This window comes from Macrobrachium nipponense, chromosome 3 (assembly GCF_015104395.2).
Source record: "Macrobrachium nipponense isolate FS-2020 chromosome 3, ASM1510439v2, whole genome shotgun sequence".
NCBI lineage: Eukaryota > Metazoa > Arthropoda > Malacostraca > Decapoda > Palaemonidae > Macrobrachium > Macrobrachium nipponense.
The window spans coordinates 36,039,358-36,061,337 of record NC_087202.1 but is presented as its reverse complement, the minus strand read 5'-3'; the positions used below and the strand labels follow the sequence as shown (position 1 = coordinate 36,061,337).

The 21,980-nt window shown below is 47.5% G+C and overlaps 1 protein-coding gene across 3 annotated transcripts in view; it reads right to left on the bottom strand.

The window, feature by feature from the left end:
- Nucleotides 1-21,980, bottom strand: part of LOC135221700 (uncharacterized) — an 82,101-nt gene that overhangs the window by 36,857 nt on the left and 23,264 nt on the right. The window contains exon 2 of one of the 3 annotated variants that reach the window (XM_064259441.1): nucleotides 12,547-12,656. The exons of the other annotated variants lie outside the window; for them this stretch is intronic. The gene's annotated coding sequence lies outside the window, so the exon portion shown is untranslated. The remainder of the gene's footprint in view (nucleotides 1-12,546; nucleotides 12,657-21,980) is intronic. 3 annotated transcript variants of the gene reach the window in all.

The following is a 21,980-nucleotide window of genomic DNA, read 5'->3' as shown; positions in this document are numbered from 1 at the left end:
TCAGTACCTGCGCCACGGAGAAGTTCTTGTGTAACTCGAGGGAGTGTACTTCTAGGTCATCTTGGTGCTGACGAAGAGTCTTCAACACTCAGCCTGGGATGTCGAGTTCTTCAGAAAGCGCGGTCGCGCTTTCACAGGACAAAGCAGCATCTCCTTCGCATCGAAGGCGGTGAAGTCCATTAGGGAGGGGATTGTGAAGGACTCTAACCGATCGTCAGGAACCGAAGGGTTCAGAGTCTTCGCTACGAATTCGGTACGAAATCGAGCGTCACGAATCCCCATCCCCTGGATGCTTGACTTCGCAGGAAAAGTCATGCAATTACCTCAGAGGAAAAGAAGGGAATGGTCGTATGACCTATCCCTCTTCTCGACTTCGGTGATGTCCTGTACCCATACTGGTCTATCCGTCTGCAGCGAAGTTGTTCTTCTCGGTAGTGGATAGGACACCGACACTCAATGGTGGGTGTCGATGGTATGGGTACTGTGACAAGCCGTTAGGACGAAGAAAAGACTGTTATGGAACAACCGAACTAAGTCCACAGCGAAGTTCGTAACAGACTTGGGCGCTCTGACAGCTGCCGACTGACTGCGTTCGGTAGGAGGCAAGTTGTCCAAGCACCCGAGCAAGTCACGTGACCTTCGCCTTAAAAGGGTTATGCCAAGAGACTAAACAAATAATTTGTTCGTCACCGATGCCAGAAGGCAAGGTGATGACTCTCTTAAGGCATGTGCCCAACAGGCGAAAGTCAATTGCCTTCTAGAGACCGAGGTCCCTGATGGCAAGATATCTCATATCGGCTAAGGAGAAACAACACTATGTGTCGTTGAAGACGAAGGTGTACAGAAAATGCAACCTACGTCTTCACAGCTGAACCGAGAGAAGGATTCTCAAGATTCTGAACCTGTGCTACAAAGACTGAGAACGCTAACCGCTATTCATTGCTGTCCGGTGAGGATCGTAGTTGCAATAAAAGCGGAGCGCTTTTCAGTAATGAAGACAGGGAAATACTGCCTGAAGAACTGCTTCTCATGGGCTGAACATTTGGAAAGTAGAGCTGTCAGGTCGGAGAGTAGGCGATGTCTTCTGACATATCTGTTAATTCGGGGCGAGCAATGAATAATTGCACACCTACGAATACGAGATATTTTGAAGACAAACTCAGATGTCTGCAAAAATCATTCGCATTATCGCGGTGCGATGCAGCGGTTGACTAGTACAGACTTCTGTTACCGTGCGGTAAACAGAAAGATGAAAGAGTCCAAGAGATATCTCTGTGAAAATTCTCGCAATGTCGAAGGCGATGAAATCGAGCGTCACAGCAGTAGATGGTCCTTCATTATTGCGAGAATCCCCGTTAATCAGAGACCTAAGTCCATGATTGTTGGGCAGAGATACGGATCGGTAGTCAATCAAACCAGGGGAGAGAGAGACGTAACCAACCGTGCATCTCCGAGACCTAGCTGATACTGAGCCGCTATCAGGCAGTTCAATACGCAGTAGCTCTCGGTGACTCGTCATCCTGAGTTGCCAGGTAATCCATTATTCCACGAAGGAATGCGTTCGGCTAGAACCATCGAGCATAAAGAATACGCTCGAGCAATTATATTTAACCGAAACGGATTTCGGTAAATACAAAAGCTGATTTGGTGTTGTCATGACAATACCAAGTATCTAAAATCGAAACTGATAACTGCTGGGAGGTTGCAGGCAACCCCGAGTTGCAGTTCAATTAAGATACAATTCGTCTCGGTCACAAACCGTAGAGTTAACTACGGTATGCGCCTACCCCCGGACAATTCAACTGTTAAAAGAATCATGTCGCGAGGGTAATATACATAGTATATTTGTAGGTTCTGTACCACGACCTCCATCCTAAATTCTTTTCCCCTCGAGGAATGAGAATAAGGATTGGAGATCGACCGCCTTCGTTCTCTAGTCAAGAGAGTGAAGGAGAAGTCTTTCCCAAAGGAAAGCTTCAATGGTGAACAGAATACCGAAGACGATAGTTCAAGCCAAACTGGAAGTTCCCGTCCGTTCTTCTCTATTCCAGGTTAATCGCCTACTGTGAGATACTCTTCTTTCAGCAGCAGTCTTCTTCCAAATGCTAGAAATTACAGGAATTCGAGCATAAGCGAGGTTCCCGATTATCGTGTAACAATTATCGGGGATTCTCGCTCACTTTGGACCGTGGTCTCGCCTAAGTGTTTGGAGATCGTAAAAAACTCGAACACTCTGAGTGCGCTAGAAATTCTGTAGAATTCTAAGCACTCTGCGAAACCCCCCACCGAATTCGTCAAACGATATCGGCTGGTGGTCCTCTCGATTCCCGTAGAAATCGAGAAAGGGGCAGGATCCCTCCTCAACGACCGGGGCTTACGTCAGGTAGGACCCGAAGGTCCCCCCGGTAGCGCAGCCCCTAACGTGGGATCTTACAGAGAAATCTCTGTAGGATCCCTCCACTTTCCCTCGTAGCCGTAAGGAGAGAGGGAATGGGGGAGGAATTGGATACTGTCTCGCCTTCCCAGCGGAACTAGCAGTTGGAGAAGAAAAGGAGCAGCCATCGCCTTACGGCGATGGCCTCTCAGAGCCTGGGAAAACGTATCGTCAGGAGAAAACGTTTTCCCGAGGAGGGTTACGAACTCATACTGTAGGTAAGGGTCTGCCGCCACTGTGAACGTCGTCTGGGTGGGGCTGATCGACACCTGACAGGAGAGAGCCGATACCGTCCTCCGACTCATTCCAGTCCTCGTCGAGGTCGAAACCTCAGGAGGACCGAAGGGGTATTCAAATACGGTGTCCGAAGACACGTAGAAACGCCTCTGTCGCAGTAGAGGAGGTGAAGTAGCTTGTTCGACCGGCCAGAACTGAGAGAGCCTTCTTGTCCGGAGACAAGAGACTACCTGGTTCAACACAGTCGGCAAGCTCCGATCGCGGCAGACCCACCGTCGATTTGGGTTCCCTCTCGGGCCCCAAAACGACTCGAGCCGAGACGTGGCTCTGCTGGTGGGAGCGGCGATCCTTCCCCGAGGTCGTTGTGCTGATGAATCAGCGCCATAACCTCGGCAAAGTTCCTCTGGATCTCGGAAGTCACAGCATCTTGCAGAGTGGGACCGTTAAGCCCTTCGAACAAGAGCATATTCCGAGAACCTTCCTCCTAAGAAGGGGGAACAGCGACAGCCCTCTCGGTCTTCTCCATCCACTTGCGCATACGTCCTGGCCGGTCCAACAACCGTGCCTGGCACGTAGGGCGTCGTGGTGGGATCATGAGGGGCGCACCCCTCACGATCACTCCTCAATACCTCGCTCCTCCTGGTGTAACCCGAGGAGGTTGAAGGTACGGGAGAGGCAGACCTGACGCTCCCTCCTCGCTCGCTGGCAGAACCAGCAGGCTTGGAGGGCTGCAGGCGATCGTCAACCCGCGGTGGCGATCGAGCTGCAGGCCTGGTCGAACCGTCTCGCTGTGGAGAGCGGCTGGACTGAGCACAGCGGCTGGACTGAGCACAGCGGCCCCGATCTCGAGTGTCAGAAGAGCTGGTGCTGGTTGCCGTACCCGATCGCTCTCTGTGAGAGCGACGGTCAGGCGACCTGCAGGCTCCACTGTCACAGTGAGACCGGTGCTTGTCCTCACGGCACGTCACGTCGCTGGTTCCAGCCGTGGCTGGCACCGGCGAACGGGAGGACCTCTTCCCAGCCTCAGCCCGTGGCCGGTCGTGGACCGTCACGTCCCCGGGTAGCCAGCTGGTCGCCGCGAGAGTGAGAGCTGGTCTGGCGAGAGTGAGAGCTGGTCTGGTGAGAGTCGCGTGAGCGGCTGTCACCAGTCTTCCGCCCCGTGCCGTGAACCTGACGCTGAGCGGACTCAGAGGTCTGGTTCCTGGCTGCACGGTCGCTGGTAGGCGACCGTACACTCGGTACCTCCCGCGAACGAGAGGCCGAGACGGACCCTGATGCAGTGGCAGAACCACTGACACCAGGCGAGGAAGTACCGGTGTTAGCCGGTACCCCTCTGGTCCCCGTAGTCTTCTTCCTTGCGGAAGAAGAGACGGGCCCCGCTCCCGAAGGAGCAGGAGGACCAGCGGAAGGAACCCTCCCGTCCCACCGAGGTGAGACGGGTCCCGAGAAGCTCCCGAGGGAGACTTCTTAGGAGGGAGGAGGCAACCTTCTTCTTCCTCGGCTGTGAAGCCTTAGAAGTCGAAGGGGAAGAGGCGGCAGCCGACGACGATGAAGAAGATGAAGACGACGACGACGACGACACCTTCCTCCTCTTCTTCGTCAGCTTCCTCAGGACAGACGTAAGATCTGCTATCCAGGGCGGAGCCGGGGCTGCTGTAGCCGAAGCCACAGGGCCCGGACGCACCTGTACAGACAGACCAAAGTCTGGGGTAGTACCACCACGAACAGGGACGACGTCAGCAGGTATGGGCATCTCAGGAACAGCAGGCACAGCCAGCACAGCATCGGTAGGGACAGCCAGCGCAGCAATGGCAGGGACAGCCAGCGCAGCAACGGCAGGGACAGCCAGCGCAGCAACTGCATGGACAGTCAGCCCAGAATCGGCAGGTACGGCAGGCAGCACCGGAAACACAGGAAGTGGAGCAGCAGCCAGCAACATCCTGGTACCGGCGGCAGGTCCAGGGGCGAGCTCTAGGGCAGCGGAAGTGTGGTCGCGGCAGCGCGGCAACCACGAGCGGCGGCGGCACGCCCCCCTCTCGGTACGGCGAACGGCACTTCACAGCGGCTGTAGGCAAGACTGTTACCACGTGAGGCGAGTACACCAGGTGAGGAGGGACGTCGTCACCTGGAGCGTGGTCACCACTCCATGGGAGACCGCAGTAGGCCCAGACATAGAACCGCAGCCCCTGGACACTAGCACGCCCTGCAAATGGAAGGACGCCCATACCTCACCAAGGTCCACCCTCGTGGCAGTAGCACCTGCGGAGATAACAGTAGTAGCGATTAGTGGGGGGGGAAGTCCCTCGCGCGGGGGGGTGAGCCCTCTCCGAACGAGTGGAAGACCCCGAATACAATTGTACATCGGGCACCGAGCGCCCTCCCCCGCGCTCGACGGATCGGGCGAGGAGAAGAACGCAGATAACCTCCCCCCCCAAGGGGAAGGGCCATCTGTGAGAGCTGAGCGGGGGGGGGGGGGGGGGGGGGGGGGGCTCGTTCCCCCCCCCGCACAGCACCCATGTACCCAACAATAATAATAAGAGCCCGAGAGCAATCGTGCCCTCGGCCCGAATGCAAGGGCATAAGGATCAATTCCCTGACTGAGCGGAACTTGAAACCAAATAAATATTGATGCAATCAATAATAAAAGGAATAAAATGAAAAAAGAATCTTGCATTACGATTCACTTCACAATGAATAAGGGCTCGGATCGGAGCGCATTTGCGCCCTCGGTACCGAGCGCAAGGGTAAAAGGATCCATTCCCGATTATGAATGGAAACCTTGATCCATAATGAATTGATGCAATCAAAATATATATGAAAATGAAAAAGAATACTGCGCTTGCGATTTCACTTCATACAAATAAAAAGGGGAAGGATCAATTCCCGGGAAATAGCGGAAACATTGATCCAAGTAAACAATGCAATCTCAATAAAATATGAAAATGAAAAAGAACTGCACTTGCGATTTCACTTCATTCAAATAAAAAGGGGAAAGGATCAATTTCCGGGTAAGCTCGGAAACTGATCCAAAATGAGTATTGCTACAATCAAAATAAATATATGAAAATGAAAAAGAATACTGTACTTGCGATTCCACTTCCATACAGAATAAGTTTTCGTGCCGAGCGCATTCGCTCGGCAACGAGCATACAGGTCAAAAAAATATAAATGAAAAGAGCACTTACTTACGATTTTCATCTACACATTTCCAACCAAAATATACGCTCGGAGCGAGCGCTCTCCCGCCCTCGGCACCGAGCATACACAATACGAGGATCATTTCTGGGAAAATGAATTCCCGCACTTACGCCCTTCAGTCCCGGCACTCGGGTAATCGGAGGGCGTGGTGAAACCAAGATCCTTTAATTCACAATTGAATTCAATGGAAATAAATATGAAATGATTGTACTTACAATTCAGTTTCACTAGATAAATAGAAAAAGAAAAACACAACCATGCGAAAGCAACGACGATGAAGCGGGCAGAGAGCGATGATACACGTCCACACGCCAGCAGGCCGAAAGCAAAAGTGGTTTGTTTACCTCCCAGTCGCGCGCGCGCGCCTGTCGGACAAGCAGTTAACTACCGAACCCCTTGTTCGAAAGCTTACGACCTATCCAGCTGCCGCTAGTACCTTCCTATTGTAAAAGGACCGAAGGTTTGTATGCCGTGTTGGAACAAACTTCATTTTAATGTATGACACTTACCTGGCAGGTATATATATAGCTGATTGACACATTTGGAGGTGGGTCAAAGACAGCAACATTATTAGAGTATAAAATATTATTAAATTATTATTAAAACTCTAGGTTCCTTACCTGCTAAGGTAGCTGACTTCATAGGTCATGCCTCTCAGTCTGCTTAAACCTTAGGAGCTCTCAACAAGGAAGTGTCCTGTATGTTGAAGAAGCTAAGACTGGAACTGACAACTGGACGTGACCAATGTGTTGACAGAACCCTACAGCCCTCTTATGCCACGGCATTCAAGCTTAGTAATAGATCAGTACCTGAACTACACACACACACCACACCAATATAATCCAAACCAGACTGATAAAAGTAAACACACTTTTCTCAGACTACCAATAAACACAACACCATCACCTGATAAAATACTAGCTTAAAAGAAGGTTATGGGGTGGTAACTCCTTTGCCCAATACTGTACCCGAGGACACGTATGGACCTAGCGTCTGACAATTATCAAAGGTTGTCTGAATATCCCTCAGATAATGAGACGCAAATATTGAATTCGTTCTCCAAAAGGTCGATTCAATAATTTCCTTGAGGGCTAAATTCTTTTAAAACGCCAATGAAGTCGCAACTGCCCTGACTTCATGAGCCTTCACTTTCAAGATACCGAAGCTCTGTTCTTGACACAATATGTGAGCTTCTCTAATTAACTCTCTCATAAATAAAGCTAGAGCGTTCTTTGTCATGGCTCTACTGGGGTCTTTGACTGAGCACCAAAGAGCATCAGAATTCCCTCTGATCTCTCTTGTTCTTTCAATGTAGAACCTTAATGCTCTCACTGGGCAGAGAACTCTTTCTTGCTCATGTCCCACTAACTCAGATAAACCCAAGACATCAAAGGATCTTGGCCAAGGATTTGCAGGGTTCTCATTCTTGGCCAAAAAACCTTCCTGGAATGAACACACTGCATTACCATGTCTCCATCCCACTTTCTTTGAAATAGCCTGAAGCTCACTAGCTCTTTTAGCCGTTGCCAGAGCGACTAAAAAGATAGTCTTCTTAGACACATCTCTCAGAGAGGCTTTCTCTAAGGGCTCGAATTTACTAGAGGTTAGATGCCTCAAGACAACATCGAGGTTCCAAGCAGGAGGCCTGCATTGTGGCTGTTTCTTAGTACCAAATGACCTAATCAGATCTCTAAGGTCCAAATTATTAGAGATATCAATATCTCTGTGTCTAAACACTGAAGTCAACATACTCTTATAGCCTTTGATTGTAGACACTGACAATCCTAAATCCTTCCTTAAGTATAGAAGGAAGTCTGCGATTTGGGTCACAGAGGTACTGGATGACGACACTTTCCTCTTCCTACACCACTTCCGGAAATTTTCCCACTTCGACTGATATACTGCGATTGTGGAGGTTCTTCTGGCTCTAGCCACTGCACTGGCCACCTCTCTAGAATATCCCCTCGCTCTGACAAGACTTTCGATAGTCTGAACGCAGTCAGACCCAGAGCGAGGGTATTCTTGTGAAATCTGTCGAAGTGGGGTTGTCTGAGTAAATCTACTCTTAGAGGAAGAGTTCTTGGTGTATCTATTGTCCATTCCAGTACCTCTGTGAACCAACTTTGGGCCGGCCAAAACGGAGCTATTAAGGTCATCTTCGTTTCCGGGCTCTCCCTGAATTTCTTCATAACTTTCCCCAGTACTTTGAATGGAGGAAAAGCGTAAACGTCTAGGTTTGTCCAGTCCATCAGGAAGGCGTCGACCGCCACTGCTTCCTGATCTGGAACCGGAGAGCAATAAGTTGGTAATCTTTTTGTTCTGGCTGTCGCAAAAAGATCTACTACCGGACGGCCCCACAACTTCCACAGGCTCTGACATACCTCCAGGTGCAACGTCCACTCTGTCGGTAGAAGTTGTCCTCTTCTGCTCAACATGTCCGCTCCCACATTCTTCTCCCCCTGGATGAACCTGGTGAGCAGAACGACGTTTTCCTCTTCCGCCCAAAGTAGAACTTCCTTTGCCAGCATGTAGAGGGGAAAAGAATGAGTCCCTCCTTGTTTGAGGATGTATGCCAGAGCCGTGGTGTTGTCCGAGTTGATTTGCACTGTCTTGTCTCGAATCAACTCTCTGAAGTGCTTCAAGGCCAAGAAAATCACCATCAGTTCCTTCCTGTTTATGTGCCAACTTGTTTCTTCCTCGTTCCAAAGACCCGACACCTCCTGAGGGCCTAATGTCGCTCCCCAACCTGCGTCCGACGCGTCGGAAAACAAGATGAGGTCTGGGCTCTTCTGTTGAAGTGACATCCCTTCTGCTAACCTGCCTGGGGTTAGCCACCAACTTAATTCCTCCTTCACTTTGGCAGGAATTAAAAACTGGAAGGAATCCGGTTGCGATTTTCTTGGCCATGAATCTTTCAGGAAAAACTGTAGAGGTCTCATGTGCAGTCTTCCTAGAGAAATGAACCTCTCTAGCGAAGAGAGTGTGCCCAGTAGACTCATCCAGTCTCTTGCTGAGCATCGGTTTTTCTCTAGGAAGTCCTGCACCTTCCGAATGCAAAGGGCTTGCCTTTCGGGGGACGGAAAAACCCGAAAAGTCGCTGACGATATCTGAATCCCCAAATAAACTATCTGTTGCTTGGGATTCAACTGCGACTTTCCCAGGTTTACCACAAGACCTAGGTCTTTTGCTAAGTCCAACGTTTGTTTCAGGTCCTCCAGACATTGACTTCTCGATTGGGATCTTATCAACCAGTCGTCCAAATAAAATGACACTGATCCCTCTTAGATGCAGCCATCTTGCTACATTGGACATCATCCTCGTGAACACTTGGGGGGCTGTGCAAAGGCCGAAGAACAGGGCCTTGAATTGAAAGACCCTGTTCTGAATCACGAACCTTAGATACTTCCTGCTTCCTGGATGAATCGGAATATGGAAGTATGCGTCTTGTAAGTCCAGGGTAACCATCCAGTCCCCTGGACGTACTGCTGCCAGTACTGAATCGTTTATCTCCATAGTGAATTTGGTCTTTTCCACGAAAACATTCAGTTGACTTACGTCCAGCACTGGTCTCCATCCTCCCGAGGACTTCGCAACCAGGAATAGCCGATTGTAAAATCCCGGAGATTTGTGCTCCAGAACAGGTTCTATGGCTCCTTTCTCTAGCATGGAAGAGACTTGCTCCCACAGAGCCTTTTTCTTCACTAAATTGTTGTAATTTGCCCCCAGGGCTCTCGAGATGTTGCGAGAGGAGGTTTCTTTAAGAAGGGAATTTTGTACCCTTTTCGAGCTACGTTGACGGCCCAGGGATCTGCCTTCATGTTCTGCCAAACTTCCCAAAATTCTTGAAGTCTGGCTCCTACTGCTGTCTGGAGGACTGAGTTCTCATTGTTTAGAGGTGGTTTTGGCTCCTCTTTTCGTTGGTACTCTCTTGCCTCTAAAGGCGGGTCGTGCAAACGTTCTGCCTCGAAAGGGCTGTTGAGAAGGCCTTGTTTGAGGGCTAAATTCTTTTGGAGTTTTCTTCACCAACTTGGATGGTAAAAACTTCCTTACCGATGAAGAGAGCAAATCTTGAGTGGCCTTCTGCGAAAGCGCCAGAGCTATATCCTTAATAACCTCTGACGGAAACAGCTGGTTTGAAAGGGGAGAGAACATCAATTCTGATTTCTGTGCATTGGAAACGCCTTTAGAAGCGAATGAGCACAAAAGCGACCTCTTCTTCAAAACTCCTGCTGCGAACAATGAAGCCAGCTCATTTGCTCCATCTCTGAGAGCCTTGTCCATGCAGGACATAATGCTCTTAGCCACTTCCATATCTTGTTCATTTTCGTCTTCTAAGGAATTCGCCAACGCTCCCAATGACCAATCTAGAAAATTGAAGACTTCGAAAGTCCTAAAAATTCCCTTAAAAAGATGGTCAAACTCGGACGAAGTCCACCAGACCTTGGCAGATTGCAACGCCTGTCTGCGCGAACTGTCCACTATACTGGAGAAATCCCCCTGGGAGGAGGCAGGTACTCCCAGGCCAAGACTTTCTCCAGTAGCGTACCATACCCCAGACTTAGATGCTAACTTGGCTGGGGGAAAAGCGAAAGAGGATTTCCCCGCTTCTTTCTTGTCCTTCAGCCAGTTATTCACTCGTTGTAGCGCCTTCTTGGCCGAAATCGACAGAGTCATCTTGAGAAAAGAGGACTTCTTAGGAGTCTTAGTCTTAGAAAACTGAGACGGGAGATAAAGGCGCCGTAGGCTGAAATTCCCCTTCGAAAATAGACAGCAGACGTGAAGTAAGGATCTTGTAATCCGAAGACGGTTCAACATTCTTCCCTTCAACAAAGTCTACTTCTTCTTCTGCTGAAGAAATGTCTTGCAGATCACTATCGTTGTGACGCTTTGCTGATGGATTAACGTCCTGCCGCCTGCGTCCTGTCACCAACGAAGTCTCTGCGTCCTGCCGTCTGCGTTCTACAACCACAGAAGAATCGATGTGCTGCCATTTGCGTCCTGCGTCCATCGTAGACACGTCTGCTTCCTGCCGCCTGCGTCCACCAGCGGTTCCGCGTCCTGACGTTTGCGTCCTGTTTCTTCCGAAACAATCTTCTTCTTCCTGCGTCCTGGAACACTACGCGATCGCCCGTCTTCGTAGAGCCCGTGCGTCCTAAATCCTCGACACGCAAACACTTGTCTTCCGTCTTCTTGGAAGACTTAACGGGAAGGAAATCGTCCTTACGCCTTGCAGGTCCTTGCAAAGGAGCATCCCATGAATCGACGAGAACTGCAAGCTTAGACTGCATTTCTCTTAAGAAATCCTTCGTACTATCTTCCTGACGAACAGCCGTAGGAGGAGGAGGAATACGAGAAGGACTAGGACGCAAAGGAGAGCGATCTTGGACTCTACCCGAAGGAGAGAGAAGAGGAGAGGAAAAGCAAGAGGACTGGGGGGAGTCTCTTGACGAAATCCAGGAATGTACGGGCCGTACCGAGTCTTCTTTCGATCGCACAATTTTCTTCCTCTTGGTCGGAACCATGTCCTCGTCGTCCGAGGAAGACAAAACCTCCGGGCTGCTCCAAGCTTCACGATCTTGAGCACGTCTATCCTGAGCAGTCAATGTCCTTAACGTCCTCTTGAGGGGGCGAGACACTACAGAGTACCGATGTTCGCGCTCTGATGTCGAACCATCAGAGGACGCACACTTCCCAGTTACGCCTTTTCTGCGGCGAACTGCAACAGCCTGGGATCTTACAACAGGACTGTCCGAAGGGAAGCCTGACCGTGGTAAAACCTCTCTCGCCTCCCTTCGACTGTCGACATGCCTTCTCCCTTGGGTCTGGGAGCTTGACAGAGGTCTAGGTCTAGGAGCACGAGAGAGACGATCAGACGCCCCCTCCACTACACTTTCACTGACATCAAAAGCACTCACTTTATCCATAAGGCGCTGTATTTGGTCTCCCATGGACGCAAGGGCAGCGAAAACCTTAACAATCTGTGTATCATTCGTGCCCTCTGATACAGCAGCGGGCGCAGGAGATACCTGGGGAGAAGGAACTACCAACTCTACATTAGAAGGAGCTGGAGAGGAAACACATTCACTCCTTTTACTAGAAGTATTCGACCTCTCACTACAAGAAACAGATCTCCTTACACGATCTTTCTCAAGCCTTTCAACATATTTCATAAATATCTTCCACTCTTTCTCTGACAAATTCTCACACTCAACACACCTACTCTCCCAAGTACACACATTCTCTCTACACTTCTTGCAAATGGTATGAGGGTCGACCGAAGCCTTCGGTAACCTTACCTTACACCCCTCTTTCACACAAACTCTAAACATACTACCAGTGTCAGACATCTTCCAAGAACAATCCAAAGCGAATGCCAAGCTAACGTTTCCAAGTACGATACCAAAAAATCCATGAAAAGTCAGCAACGAGAAGAAAATCCTAGCAGGGAACCACCAACAATGTTGCCGGTTCGGCTGGCAGAAAAAATCTGGCCCAAGTGGGAACGGTTCCTGGCGCTAGCGCCACGGTAACGGGGTGGTGGTATCCTGAACTACTAATAGGTTACTAGCGTTTGCCGCGAGATTTGAAATTTCTGCCAGGTGGAACAGAGAATATAGCTATATATATACCTGCCAGGTAAGTGTCATACATTAAACTAATAGTTTTGTAATACTTACCTGAACACCTGAATTAGCCCTGGTCACTGACTTTCGGTCCCAGAAAGTTCGGTCTCAGAAAATTTGGTCCCAGAAATTATTTATATACTGACAATGAAATCGTAATATAACTGATGAAAAAATTAAACAAAGTATAGAATTAGAGTTTTATTAATAAAAGTGTAAAAAAAAGATGTTTCTTCAACAAAAAACCTATACAGTATAATATAAAATATAGCATATTGTGCACAAAATAAAAAAAAATTGGGTCCCAGAATATTCTGTCCCATATCAGAAAAAATACTGTAAATGCATAGAAGTTTAAAAAGCAAAAAAATTTAGGGTAACAAGTTCTTTCTTATCAATAAATACAGGCAGTCCCCAGGTTACAACGGGGGTTCCGTTCTTGAGACGCATTGTAACCCGAAAATAGTCGTAAGCCGGAACATCATAAAAAATCCTAAGAAAACCTTACTTTTAATGCTTTGAGTGCATTAAAAACTACGTAAACTGCATTCTTATTGCATTTTGAATACAAAAACTTCAAATATTGATTATTTTGCATTTTTGGTGTCATATTTCTTGTGCCAGATCAGCTTTGTAGGCATCGTAACCCTGGAACATGCGTCGTAACCCTGGAAATAATTTCTGATGAATATAATTGAAAAGCGCCTTAACCTCGGAACGTCGTAAGCCGAACCCGTCGTAACCTGGGCACTGCCTGTACATAATCGACTATTTAAGTCATACATAATATTTCTTTTATCAAATTTATCAAACCCTGAAATAGGTAAATTCTATTTAAAATAAATCAGTAGAAGTTTCAAAATGATAAGAAAACTAATGTTTAAACTATCAAAACATAAAAAGAAAAATTAATACAATGAATGAGCAATAGCCTTACGGAAAGCTAATTTATCTTCACCATCATATGATTCTACAAGATTTTTTATTCTGTTGACTGGTATTTTTTCTTCTTTTGCGGATTATCTCCTCTTTGCGCCTGAATTTGCTTACTCGTTACTGATGCGCGCAGTGCTGAGTGAAACCTTCAAATGCATTGTTTGTCCGTGGCAATTCCTGAATTACCCTATCGTGAACATTCCAAAAAAGGGAATTTGACGTAGGAAAAATCTATTTCTGGGCGAGGAAGCCGTGTCGCCCAGTGATATACGTTCCTTTAGCGCTATTTCTAAGGTAAAATATTGCTAAAATACCAGAGAACTGCTAAATTGGACATGCCAGAATATTCTGACTCGCTCACCCGGCTGTTCTCGCCTGCCATGTCTTCCTCTCTTTGGTCCAATGTATGTTAGCTCAAAATAACTTATAAAAGTCTATTGGTATTGATTCATCCCCACAGAGACCTTCATAAGTATCAATTACATCTTTTGGTGGTAAAAATGCAAGAGCGCAGAACATTTTAATTTTTGTGGCAAAACAGCCATCAGTACCATATTGAACTGTTACAGATCTGGGATCTCAGAGACAAAGTTACGGTGTCGAAATATCCTGGTTAAAGGACGACACAATGTTACGGCCTCTGAGGGAGGTCCGCTTCAGGTTCGATATGAAATAAAAAAATATATATATATAATATCAACACCAATAGTTGAAACTGGGGATACGAATATAGAAAGAAACACTAACACAACAAGGGTTTATTTACAAGCTTACTAACAAAGGTAAATGCAGAATGGTATCTCCTATTTACATAAACAGATAGAATCTTACACTGCGTGAACTGGGGGAAACAGTGAGGTAATAAGAATACTTGCTAAGCAGTTTGGCACTTCGAAGAGGTGGCTTCATAAAAGTAGAGCGGCAATTGCAGTCGTCCTCTTGCCTCCGTATTGCAGAAAATAGTCTATTCGTAAGGCAGGAACTCTCCCCTTTTCTTCTCCGAAGTCTGCTCAACGTAGAGACAACTCAGCCATCCACACTGGAAGACGACTAGACCAATATCCAACCAACTCTCGAACAACTTCTCTTTTGATTGATACTTCGTCGGTTCCTTTTTCTCGTATCTCACAGAAGATCTCTGCTGCTGCTGATCTCTCACTGATAATCTGATCTGTGGCTCTGGGACTAACTGGTGATCTCTCTCTTTTACGATCTCTCTCTCTTCTACGATCACTCACTCCAAAGTTTGTTCGTCGTATTTATACGGCACTCTGGGGGCGGAGCCTACTGCGAACGTCACCGACTCCAGGGATTTCTAGAACTTCTTAGATGAATCTAGACGAGGTATTGCATCAGAAATCGCGGCGTTTCTCACGTCCCAACAAGATCCACAACACTTCTGCCGATTCTAGAACCATCATGATGACAGGTACCTCCAACACACTGCGCTAACGCCTCCTTGCTGCCGAACTTCTCGAAAATGCGTTCTCCTTTCCTTTAACTTTCTTTGCTATGAAGCAATTACCATCACATGAACTTTGTATCCTAATTGACATATTTTCCTATAAATAGTCTGGCAAAAATGAAATAAACAACCTAGGCTGCTGATACCATATACTTGGTGATGATTTAAATGTGCCATCCATTCCTAAAATTGATGCATTTTCCAGTTGCTGTAGACCTTCGTCGGAGGCGAAGATTAAAACCCGCTTTTCATCATCACTGCCTGTGTCGCATTGCAGGAACAAATGACCGCCTTGTAAATATTTAAAAGTATCTGGTACTTGAAATCCTGTTCGCCGAAGAGGCAATGGAGGAGCGCCAAAAGCTTTATTGCGCCAGTTTGTTATGCTTCTAGAAACCGTTTGCAACCGTTGTAATTCATATCTTGCATTCTCACTAATATTACTTGTAGCTTCGGAAATGAGCACCCGAGTACTTGTTTCACCTCCTTCCTGCAACTTTTCTCTTAATGTTGAAATGGCGAGACGAGCTTCCACTCCATTCGGCGTTGGTTCATGATCATGACTGTTGATTGTTGAAATTATTATAGGTTCACCTGGTTTATTCTCTGTATGAACACAAGTACGACATGTGTTACAATTCTCACAGCGCCACAATTTCTGTCTTGTCGGAACTAAACTTATAAAAGTCATAAACATAGTTAACTTCATCAATCAATTTGTCTTTTTTTTTTTTTTCACTTTTTTAAAATTTTGCAGCCATGATGGGGTACTTCAAATAGGAAAATTGTGCTTATCCTGGAAGAAGAGTGACTGAAAACTGAGTTACAAATGTCACCGTTTCTTATATATAGGTGGTGTCAATGAATGTTAATGAAAGTACACAAATTATCTTTCTCAAATACCATTACAAGTGCTTAAAGTCCTATACGACAAAAGTACCTAAAAATGACATTGTTATGATACAATAAAGTTTCATACATACTTACCTGGCAGATATATACATAGCTATAGACTCCGTCGTTCCCGACAGAATTTCAAATTTCGCGGCACTCGCTACAGGTAGGTCAGGTGATCTACCGCCCTGCTCTGGGTGGCAGGACTAGGAACTATTCCCGTTTTCTAATCAGATTCTCTCTTCCACCTGTCTCCTGCGGGGAGGCTGGGTGGGTCTTCAATTGTATATATCTGCCAGGTAAGTATGTATGAAACTTTATTGTATCATAACAATGTCATTTTCATACATTCAACTTACCTGTCAGATATATACATAGCTGATTGACACCCTTTGGTGGAGGGCAAGAGACAGCTAACTAACTGACTAGACAGGTAAACAACATATGTTGTAGGTATAAATAAACCTTAGTTCCTACCTTCTTAGATGGAAGACTTCGTGGCTACTGCCCAGGAGTCTGCTTCATCTCAAGAGCCTTAGCGAGATAGTGATCTGTGGCCAAGTAGTTCTTGTGGATCTGTCGATGGGGTCTTCCACTTTACTCGACAGAACCTAACTGGCGTTTGTCAATGGGAGCACATCCGCTTATATGACAACACGCATTTATTTAAGGAGCACACAACCAATCCCGATCACCCGATCCTAACCCGTGTTAGTTCTGAGATTGCCTAGAGTTATCCCCAAACTCTTAGCAAACAACCACAAACTCGAAACTCATACATACAAAAATAACAAATTTTTTGTACCCCTCTAATAGTCAGATGTCACTCGATTTTCAAATGAAGCGAAGTGAAGGCCGCTTGTGCGACAACTGACACTCCCATACACCGAAAACACGAGAACACATCCGACAAGAGGGTTACGTACACAATTTAAGGATTGGTGCTTTCTCCTTTACCCAGAACCGTCTGTGCTGACACAAACGGACCTAAAGAAAAACATTTATCATACGTAACTCGCACGTCTTTTAAATAATGGGATGCAAACACAGAGTTGCATCTCCAATAAGTTGCGTCCAAAATGTTCTTGAGTGACATATTTCTTTGGAACGCCACAGAGGTTGCGATTGCCCTAACTTCGTGGGCTCTCACTCTTAAAAGATTAAAAGAATCATCTGGACAATTCTTATGAGCTTCTGTGATAACACTTCTAACAAAGAAGGCTAAGGCGTTCTTGGACATTGCTCTCTTGGGGTCTTTCACTGAGCACCAAAGACCTTTTTGCGAACCCCCCAACTGCTTCTTCCTGTCCAGATAAAATTTTAGAGCTCTAACTGGGCAAAGGGATCTTTCTGCCTCTCTGCCACCAAACTAGAAAGTCCTTTCACTTCGAAGCTCCTGGGCCAGGGATTCGAAGGGTTTTCATTTTTTTGGCAAGAAAAAAGGGGAGACTTGAAATGAACAAATTGCAGAGTCTCCTTTGAAGCCAACTCTTGATTCAAGGGCGTGCAACTCACTGACTCTTTTTGCCGTTGCAAGAGACATCAGAAACAAACACTTTCTAGTGATGTTACGAAACGAAGCAGTGTGAAGTGGTTCGAATTCCTCTGATGACAGAAATTTAAGAACCACATCTAAGTTCCAGCTTGGAACCTTAGGTTCAAGTGATTTTGATGTTTCGAAGGAACGAATGAGGTCGTGCAAATCCTTATCATTCGTTAGATCTAATCCCCTGTTTCTAAAGACTGCTGAAAGCATACTTCTGTACCCCTTAATAGTCGGTACCGAGAGATGCGACTTTTGTCTAAGAAACAGAAGGAAATCTGCAATTTCGGTCACAGAGGTACTGGAAGAGGACAGCTTCTTCGACCTACACCAGTTTCTGAAAACTTCCCACTTCGATTGGTACACTCGCCTAGTAGATGATCTGCGGGCTCTAGCAATTGCGTTTGCTGCCTGGCGAGAAAACCCTCTCGCTCTGACAAGTCTTTCGATAGTCGAAACAGGCAGTCAGAAGCAAGAGCGGGGTTAGATTTTTGATGGTTACCCTCTCGAAGTGGGGTTGTTTGAGCAGATCTGATTCTGTTTGGAAGAGATCTGGGGAAGTCCACCGTCCATTCCATCACCTCTGTGAACCAAATTTGAGCTGGCCAATACGGAACAATCAGAGTCATCTTGGTTCCTTCGGATGCCACGAATTTTTCTGACTACTTCCCCCAGTATCTTGAACGGGGGAAAAGCGTAAACGTCTATCCCTGACCAGTCCAGGAGAAAGGCGTCTGTTGCATAAGCCCGGGGATCTTCCACCAGGGCACAAAATGTTTCTATCCTCTTGGAGAGGAATGTGGCGAAAAGATCTATTTGAGGCTTCCCCCAAAGGAGCCAAAGGCTCTGACAGACTTCTGAGTGGAGTGTCCATTCTGTGGGAAGGACCTGGAACCTCCTGCTCAATCTGTCCGCTTCTCCACATTCCTCTCCCCTTGGACAAACCTTGTTAGAAGAACTACCTTCCTTTGGTTCGCCCAAATCAGTAGATCTCTTGCCAGCTCGTACAGAGCAAAAGAGTGCGTCCCTCCTTGTTTCTTGACATAAGCCAGAGCTGTCGTATTGTCTGAATTTATCTGTACGACTTTGCCTCTGACTATGTGTTCGAAGCTCTTTAGCGCCAGGTGAATTGCTAAGAGCTCCTTGCAATTTATGTGCCATGACACCTGTTCTGCCGACCAGGTGCCTGACACTTCTTTGGATCCCAATGTTGCCCCCAGCCCGACTCCGAGGCGTCTGAAAACAATGTCAGGCTTGGGTTCCGTACTTGCAGGGACACTCCTTTGTTTTCCTTTAATGGAATCAACCACCACTTCAAATGATGTTTTATTTCTTCCGAGATTGGAAACGTGTCCGAGAGCTGACCTGTCTTCCAACTCCCAAACTTTTCTTCTTAGGAAGAACTGAAGCGGTCAGAAGATGTAATCTTCCTAGGAGAAAGAACTGTTCGAGCGAGGAAAGGGTTCCCAGAAGGCTCAGCCATTCCCTCGCTGAAGTGCGCTCTTTCCCTAGAAAGTTCGATACTGTGGCACAGCCTTTCTTTATTCTTTCTTGAGATGGAAAAACTCGAAAACCCCGAGAATCCATCTGAATCCCCAGATAAACCACGTTCTGGCTGGGGATCATCTGCGACTTCTCGAGGTTCACGATCAATCCCAATGATTTTGTCAATTCCAGTGTTGTTGACAGGTCCTCCAAACACTGCTTTTGCGACCTGGCTCTGATGAGCCAGTCGTCCAGGTACAGGGAGACGTTTATCCCTTTCAAATGTAAGTGTCTTGCTACATTTTTCATCACGTCTGTGAAGACTTGAGGAGCCGTGGACAGGCCGAAACACAGGGCCCTGAACTGATAGATTCTTCCTTCGAACATGAATCGAAGGTACTTCCTCGACGAATGGTGGATCGGGATGTGGAAGTATGCGTCCTGAAGGTCTAGGGACGCCATCCAATCCCCTTGCCGCAGTGCTGCAAGGACTGAAGCAGACGTTTCCATGCTGAACTTCTGTTGTTCGACGAATTTGTTCAGCGCACTTACGTCCAGTACCGGTCTCCATCCCCCCGAGGCTTTTGCTACAAGAAACAAGCGATTGTCAAAACCCGGGGAGTTGCAATCCAGCACTAGCTCTATTGCTCTTTGTGTCCCACATCTGTTCCACCATCTGACGAAGAGTATCCATCAGAACAGGGTCCCTGTATCTGGCGGACAATTCCCTCGTGGTGATGTTGTCAAGGGAGGAATGTCCTTGAATGGGATGCGGATACCCCTTCTTGATAATCGACATCGTCCAAGGATTCGCTCCTATGTCTTCCCAGGCTTTCGCAAAAAGAATGTAGCCTGGCTCCTACGGGTGGTCTGGGAGGACAGAATTCTCACTTCCCTTTCTTAAAGGGACGGAAGGAAGACCTGCCCCTCTTTTCGGTTGACTTCCTTCTGGCGATCGATCTAGTTGGAAGACCTCCTCGAAAGGGCTGTTGCTGAGCTGGGCGAGCCACTTTCTTTTCTCACTAGCCACAGGCCTACTCTTCCTTGAGGATTGTCTAAGGAGATCTTGGGTGGCCTTTTCAGTCAGAGAATGCGCGATATCCTTCACCAACTGCGAGGGAAAAAGGTGTTCAGAGAGAGGCGCAAACAATAAGGCGGCTCTCTGCGAAGGAGAGACAGCCTTCGTGAGGAAAGCACTGTGAACCGCCCTCTTCTTTAAAACTCTGCACCAAAGAGGGAGCATACCTCAGCCGATCCATCCTGAACAGCCTTACAATGCAGGCGAGGATGCTATTTAGGGGGTTTCTGGGTCGAGTTGTTCCTTTTCCTGAGATTTCTTGCCAGAAACCCAAGGGACCAATCTAAGAAGTTAAAAACTTCTAAAGTGTGAAAAAGTCCCTTGAGGAGGTGGTCCGTTTCCGAAAGCCCCCATGTTACCTTCGCTGCATTCAAGGCGTGCCTTCTCGACGAATCCACCAAACTCGAGAAGTCTGATTCAGCTGAAACGGACAGAGACAATCCCATATTCTCTCCCGTTTCGTACCAAATGCCTCTCCTCCCTGTAAGTTTAGCGGGAGGCATACAAAAGACCGTCCTTCCTAACTCCTTCTTCTTCTTGAACCAGGAGTCAAGAGATTGTAGAGCCCTTCTCATAGATATAGCAGGCTTCATTTTAAGGAAAGAGGAAGACTTGTGTGTTTTCGTGCTCGAAAACAGAGAGCGTGGAGAAGGGGGAGCTGCTGGCGTCAAAGAGTCTCCATATTCCTCCAATAGAAGGGACGAAAGAACTTTATAATTAGAAGATCCTTCCTTCATTTCGTCCTCCGAGGCATCTTCTGTGTTGATAGGCTCGGAAGGAGAAGGCTCCCTTCTTTCTTCTGACTCTTCTCTTACTCTCTTACGAGTGTCAGGCTCTCATACAGGAATGCGCCTGGTGTACAGCAGGAGTATCTCGCCTGGGAGGAGTAACGTGTTTGGAATACTCCTGGCGCTTGGCAGGCGCAGAGCGCCTCGAATACTCCTGGCTTCTAGTAGGCGCATTTTGTTCAGAATACTCCTGGCGCGTGGTAGGAGTATTAAGTTCAGAATACTCCTGGCGCCTGGGAGGAGTATAAGCTTCGGAATACTCCTGGCGCCTGGAGGAGTATTAAGTCCAGAGTACTCCTGGCGCCTGGGAGGAGTATAAGCTTCAGAATACTCCTGGCGCCTGGGAGGAGTATTCAGTTCAGAATACTCCTGGCGCCTGGGAGGAGTATCTAAGCCCGACGACTCCTGGCGCCTGGTAGGAGCGCGTCGTTCCAAATACTCCTGATCCTTAGAATGCGTCTGATGTTTATTAGGAGTATTGATTCCGGTAGGCGCTTTCCGTCTCACAAGCGCTCTACTCCTAACAGGATCTTCCTCTTCAGCTAACTCTTGGCGCTTGATTGAAGATCTTGAATGTTGTACTGGCTCGTTGCGCCTACTCGGAGCCTGGCTTCTGGTTGGCGCCCTACTCTTGACAGGAGTAACTTCCTTTCTTACTTCTCTCCTGTCTAACGCATTGCTCCCCCCAGAGATGGCCGCTTGTGCGACAACTCCCCTGAAGGGTGCGTCGCGCCCGACAGGAGATCGGTATTTAGATCTTTTAATAGGAAGCCTATCATCCTTCTTACGAGTAGGCTCCTTATAAAGAGTTCCTACTAAAGAGGCTAATTGCTCTTGCATATTCATCAATATTCTCCTGGTTGAGGAGTCTTTCGAACCAGGAGAGGGAGATCTGGAAGGCGCTCTAGGATCCCTTCCAGACCCAGAGTCTGAATGCATTCTCGCCTTCTTAATTACCGAAGGCGCTCCTTCTTCAGAGAAGCGTTCGGGACTCGAATTGAGTTCATGCTCTTTCATACTCCTCTTCAGACGGACGGGAAGTTTCGACTCCTTCCATCCTCTTCTCGGAGAAGGCGAACTAGACGAAGAAAAGCACTCTCGAAGGACGCTTTTCTATAGCGGTCCTTGGCATTATTTGATATGCCTCGATTCTGCCGAAGGACGCCTGATCGTTGGGGATTCTCCACAACCCCCGTACGGCTTTCGACATTCCTTCTCCTCCGGGGCCAGGGAGCTTGGAAGAGTCTAGGCCTGGGAGCATCGCAGAGGACGACCAGGACGCCCCCAACGCCCCCTTCC